Genomic DNA, 6228 nt, shown 5'->3' on the forward strand with positions numbered 1-6228 from the left:
TACGTTCAGCCTATGCAACGGGCCAGCGAACTTCGAGCGGTTGATGGAGCATGTCCTGGCGGGCATTCCACGAACATGCTGCGTGGTTTACCTGGACGACATCCTGTGTCATGCAACGGACTTCACCGGTGCCATAGGACATCTGGAGAAGGTGTTCAACGCCATACGAGGTGCTGGGCTCAAACTGCACCCGAAAAGTGCCACCTGTTCGGAGGCAAACCGGGTTCCTGGGCCATGTCGTTAGGGGCTGCGAGTGGCCACCGACCCAGCTAAGGTGGAGACGGTGAGGCGTTGGCCTGTTCCGCAGCGGCGGTGCTGAGCTCGCGGAGCTTCGGAAGGTGCAATCGGAAGGCGCGCTTCGGCCGAGTGTGGTCATGGATCGAAGCGGTCAGCGACCGCCATGGACTGGCGATATCAGCACTTTCGATCCAGAGACCAAAGCGATTTATTCACAGTGGCGGGGAATAGTAGCACGTCAAGGACTGTTATATAGACACTGGCGAGCTCCCGATAGACAATCTGACATTTTCCAGTCGCTGGTTCCTGCTGGATTACGAGCCTGTGTACTGGAACATGTGCATGGGGCAGTGGGGGCGGCTCATTTCGGCATTGCAAAGACTCTTACGTCGGCTGAGAGGCCACTTCTATTGGCGGGATGCAGGCTGGATGTTGAACTGCATGTTCACTGCTGTGAGCCTGTACAGCGAAGAAGGGCCCCAGCGGCGGCTTCGCCGCTCACGCTGCAGCAATACATGGTCGGGGCTCCCCATGGGCGGGTAGCTGTCGATGTCATGGGCCAGTCACAGAAGCGGGGAAATCGCTTCACGTGCTTTCGTGGCCATGGACTATTTCACTAAGTGGCGGGCGTATCACGGTGCCAGATCAGAGCCCCTACGACAGCGGACAGACTGGTCACTGAGATGTTCTGCGGTTAGGGCACGGAAGAAGAGCTCCACAGCGACCAAGGCGAATTCGAGGCAGAGGTGTTTGCTGAGGTTTGCCAGCGCGCATGGGCATCCGAAAACGAGAACAACACCTCTGCATCCACTAAGCGGCGGGCTGGTGGAGCGGTTTTAACGGACGCTAGCAGTGCAGCTGGCCATATTGGCGACCGCCCGACAAAAGGACTGGGACTTACACTTGCCCCTAGTGCTCTGGGCATATCGCTTTAGCGGTGCAAGTCAACGAAATGCACCGGCAGCTCTGATGTTCGGGCGAGAGCTACATACGCCCGGTGGACTTGGTGTTCGGTTAAGCCTCGAGGCGGAGATTGGAGGTAAGCCAGGGCTTGAATACTACAAGCAGCTACGCTTGAGAGACTGAAGGGAGTACACGAGTTGGCCCGGCAGGCTATGAGTGAAGCTGGAATCGTCAAAAGCGAGCTTACGATCTGGCGCTGTCGCGACCAGGAGTTCAGACCGGGGGATAAAAGTGTGGGTGTACTGCCGGAGAGAAAGAAAGGCATTTCCCCGAAACTCACTAGCTAGTGGAATTCGGGCCGTCGCGTCTTAGAGAAGCTGTCTGATGTGGTCTATCGTGTGAGACTGATTAAGCGTCGGAGAGTTGTGGCTCTCCACCGTGATCGACTGGCCCCGTATCGACCCCTGGCCTCAGCTGAGGGTCGTGGAGACTTTGACACTGACTCTGTGGAACTTGGTGACAATGGAGCTGTGGCTCTAACACCGGTCACCGTGCAGCCTTCACGGAAGTCACCGCCCAGCGACAATGGCGCCGCCAGCGTCGCGTCCCAGCCAGGCTCATGGACTAACGTAGGGTAAGACTTGAGTCAAGGGGACATGGACTAAGTCTCGGGGGGCTGTGTAATGATCTGAGCCTAGCTGTTGATGACTGTGCTCCCATGATGCTGTTCGGTTGATGTGTTATGTTGAATGTTAATGTTAACCATGCAAGTTACCAATGTTGTCGTCCTGACTGTATTGTTTCTGTTTATAGTTGATTACAGTGTTCATAACCGGGTCTAACTAGTGTGTGTTGTAGATACAGCCTCACATAGATGTTTAGTGCTGGAGCATAAGGGCCAAGTCTGGCCCGGCATTATGCGTTCGTGTGTTTTGGTGTGTAACCAATAAAAACCATTCTAAGACAAACTGTGCAGTTTGTTACAGTATAGTATAGTATATATACTCTTTTGATCCCATGAGGGAAATTTGGTCTCTGCATTTACCCCAATCTGTGAATTAGTGAAACACACACAGCACAGTGTACACACAGTGAGGTGAAGCACACACTAATCCCTGTGCAGTGAGCTACCCTCATCAACAGCGGCGCTCGGGGAGCAGTGAGGGGTTAGGTGCCTTGCTCAAGGGTCGGGGTTACTGGTCGGGGTTCAAACCGGCAACCCTCCGGTTACAGGTCCGAAGTGCTAACCAGTAGGCCACGGCTGCCCCAAGGTAGTGTTTAAGGTATGCTACAAGAAGTATAGGTATTGAGTAGAGATGCACCGATTGCAATTTTCTGGGCCGATACCGATTTCCGATTTTTCATAGAGTTTGACCTGCCGATACCGATTTTAGCCGATTCCGATTTCATTTCTTCTAACCATTTTACAGCACACACACAAATAGTTATTTCCTATCTTTTCTTTGATAGAACATGTTAATATAGACGTGTAATCAACTTATCAATGATGAAATGGCTGTTAAAAAAAAATGGAACCGGTGAGCAGACAGATTCTTTTTCAAGTCTAACTTCAGATGCAGTATCAAATTATGGATTAAGTTAAGTTATGGAACACCCATTTTATGCTTCTCACATCCAATATTCAACTAAAGATTTAAGAACAATTTTCATGATACATTTGAACCATGTAACATATTTTCATATGCATTGATGAATTTATGGGAGGGCGAGGTAAAGGGGTAGCAGCCTAGGCTATCACGCAAACACAGGGGAGAAGTGCTAATAGCGATTAGGTGCTCCACCATATGAAAACAGTGCCGCGTCTGTTTTGCGGTGAAAAAAATTAAATCAAATTCGGTTAAATGCATCAATTAGGCTATAGAAACTTTCAGAGGCGACTGATTTAGTATTCCAGAGCATCAGTTTTTCTTCATTGTAGGCTACTATGTCAAAAAAGCAACTTTTACGTTTGTTTGCCTTTCTAATAGGCTATCGTTTGTTCACTTTCCGACATCCACTTCTCAATCTGCTAGACTAGGGTATTTTAAGGCATAGCCCTAGTCACGTGCAGTAAATAGTTAGAGTATTTTTTTTCAGTGGATTAGAACTACTAGGGCTACTGTATATTAAGCTGCTTGTTGACATCTTTGATTATTTTAATGTCGCAGTCATTTATCTCCGTTCAGCAGGCTTGTGGTTCAGCTGTGGGCATGCAATTAGCGGCAGTAATGGGCGGTGATGAGCGATGTTTACGTAGCCTAATGAAGTGACAGCTTAGTAAATTCCACGCAGTAGGCCAATGGTAAAGCACAGCGTTTGCCACATAGAAAAACTCAGTAGCCGATTAGCGCTTTCTTTGTAGCCCTACTTCCAGCCCTGAGTGTTGGCCTGGTTGCTAACTTCTTCAAACTTTGCAAACTCAGATGGGTGTTGTTTACAATTCGCGGCGCCGCGAGTGTATTTGATCGGCATAAAATCGGCATGTCTCAGACTGACCGGCCGGTCGCCGGTCATGGCCGATCACGTGAAAATCGGCCGATTCCGGTCACCAGCCGATCTATCGGTGCATCTCTAGTATTGAGGCTTTGGTCTATTTCAATTTTAATTTCAATTTCAATTTAATTTCACTTATAGAGAGCCAAAACATTACATATGTCTCATGGCGCTTTACAGAGTGTTAAAACATTCAAAGAGAGCCCATGAGTAACAGGGGCGAGGAAAAACTCCCTAGAATTGGAGATACATATAGGAACGGTCTAAGCATTTTTTTTAGTGTGTTAGCAATAGGCAAAAATTGTAATGTCTTTGGCCAACTTTTTGAAAAGTCTGCCACATGACACCTTGTGTGTATGTGTGTGTGAGAGAGAGAGAGAGAAAGAGAGAGAGAAACATTATCAAGAGGTCAAAGAAGCTTTATAATGCTTTGTGACACTTCAAGCTGTAAAGGCTTATACCATCAGATTTTTTTATGAATGCAGCCGTGTGTATGTATTAGTGCCAAAGATTGTTAAGGCGGAGCAAGATACTTCGTCGTAGTTCATGTCTATGAAGCGAGAAATGGGGATCGAATCCTGTCTGCATAAAGAGGCGTGTCGATGACGTGTTGACGGCGTAAGTTGCAACCGACCAACAGCAGCGGCAGAAATAACCGGCGCACACCTGATATAAAGGTTGATTTTCTCCAGACTGGATTGCTCAAAATGCTAAAATGTACCTGAAATGTTCAGAAGGGTTTGAGGATCATGAAAATGTGCCGAAATTCACATTCCTAACTCTATAGAACCAAGACCTTAGCATATGTGGTGAAATTCTGAGCTATGTCCATAGACTTCAATGGAGCAGTAAGCTGCCTCTGCTCTGCATAAAGGGGATTTTGATCCCCCCTCGTGCGATCCGGGTTCCCGGAAGTGGCTCCTGATGAAATATCTTGCTCCGCCTTAACAATCTTTGTTAGTGCTGTCAGTTAAACGCGTTATTAATGGCGTTACCGGAAACCTATTTTAACGGCGTAATTTTTTTTATCGCGAGATTAACGTTCATTTTGGTGTAACAAACTTTGTAGTTTTTTCACATGCTGTTGCAACAACTAGTAACGTTAGAACAAATACAACACCACACCCGATCTAGCCAGACCGGAAACTAAACAATCACTGGCCGAATGGAATGGAACAGAGCGTTGTATGTGCTGCATACCGCGCCCCTTTTAGGGGAAGATGACTGATATAATGGAAATCTATGCTGCATCAAAGTGGAAGCGAAAGCGTGCTTATAGTAAACTTAATAAATCTTGAAACAAACATGAATAAAAGGCACAAAATAAGGTTGGTGTAAGAGTTATCTGTGTGTTTATGGGATTAATGTGACCATGTTTACTAACAGGAGTGTCACGAATGATAGGCACAGTCAAACTGCCAGTGGCTGACTAATTAAGTTCAGCAAGCTTAACTTTACATGTCATAACATCAACTAAACATAAGTCACACATTCATTCTATCACTTGTAATATGAGCGTGGCCTATTTCCTACAACTAGGTGAGATAATTGGCTATGTTATACTGAAGTTCCACAGTTAGCTAGCTAGCAAGCTAACCGTTTTTGCATCAGGATATTATGGTAAAGTGTACATGCTAAATTTGTATAATAAATGGGATATTGCAAACGAAGGTTGGTAATGTACATCGTTTCGACATGAGTAAGTTACATAAACACAATTCTTCATAACTGCCGTGTTAGTAAAATGATTGAATGTCCTTCGAATTAATAACTAGATCAGGGGTCTCAAACACCGGCCCGGCGTCCTGCCCAATTCCGACCCTTGACGTATGACAAAATAATAATGTAATCCGGCCCTTGGGCTATTAGTGCGACAAACAACGACACTGATTAAAATAGGCGATAGATCCAGATGCGGTGACAAATCTCATTTGTAGATCTACTCTGCTCCACTATGTGCAAGACATCAGAGCTTGATTCAAACCCAAAATGCTCTTAAAGTTTTCAGGAAATACTTTACCTTGAGAAACACAAAGAGCGTGCATTTTGTAATGGCCGGAGGCGATGCAGGCCATAGTGTTGCAGAAATTGAAGCAGAAATTAAGCAGAAATAGGCCTACACCAAATGTTGGAAAAACGTTCACGTGTGATGAAGTCTTAGGTAAGCTATGTTATGCACCTATTCTAATTCTGAAGTAGAATATCCTTTTGGAGATTATGATCGATCGTCTATGACAGTGATAGTCCGCGTTCGCGTCTGTGAATAGGAATGCGTGTATACAGCGGTGTCCACTAAGCATACCATGCTTGTTTCAACCCTCTGCCCATAGCTTGGAGGTTGCACTGATAATCGTGATGATAGTGTCCGTAATTGATGTGGTACAGACAGCAGGGCTAGTAGAAATAGGGCTCTAAGAACTACAAAGTCACCCGCAATATGATCTGCGAACTTCTGGGTACTGCAGATTACCAGCGATAGGAACTGTTTGACCAAAATACTTTATTGTAGGCCTATATTGTAGTAATCTATTACTAAACCACAACATCTTAGGTGTTGGTATACATCTTAGGTGTTTTCCTGTTAATTTGTTATGT

The 6228-nt window shown here is 46.0% G+C and overlaps 1 protein-coding gene across 2 annotated transcripts in view; it reads left to right on the plus strand.

Annotated features, from left to right (window-relative positions):
- Positions 1–1741: 1741 nt before the first annotated feature.
- il17a/f1 (interleukin 17a/f1) overlaps positions 1742–6228 on the plus strand; it is a 13799-nt gene continuing 9312 nt past the window's right edge. Inside the window, exon 1 of one of the 2 annotated variants that reach the window (XM_048228451.1) lies at positions 1742–1774. The gene's annotated coding sequence lies outside the window, so the exon portion shown is untranslated. The remainder of the gene's footprint in view (positions 1775–6228) is intronic. The other variant, XM_048228450.1, reaches the window with a different exon arrangement.

This window comes from Alosa alosa, chromosome 19 (assembly GCF_017589495.1).
Source record: "Alosa alosa isolate M-15738 ecotype Scorff River chromosome 19, AALO_Geno_1.1, whole genome shotgun sequence".
Taxonomy (NCBI): Eukaryota; Metazoa; Chordata; class Actinopteri; order Clupeiformes; family Clupeidae; genus Alosa; species Alosa alosa.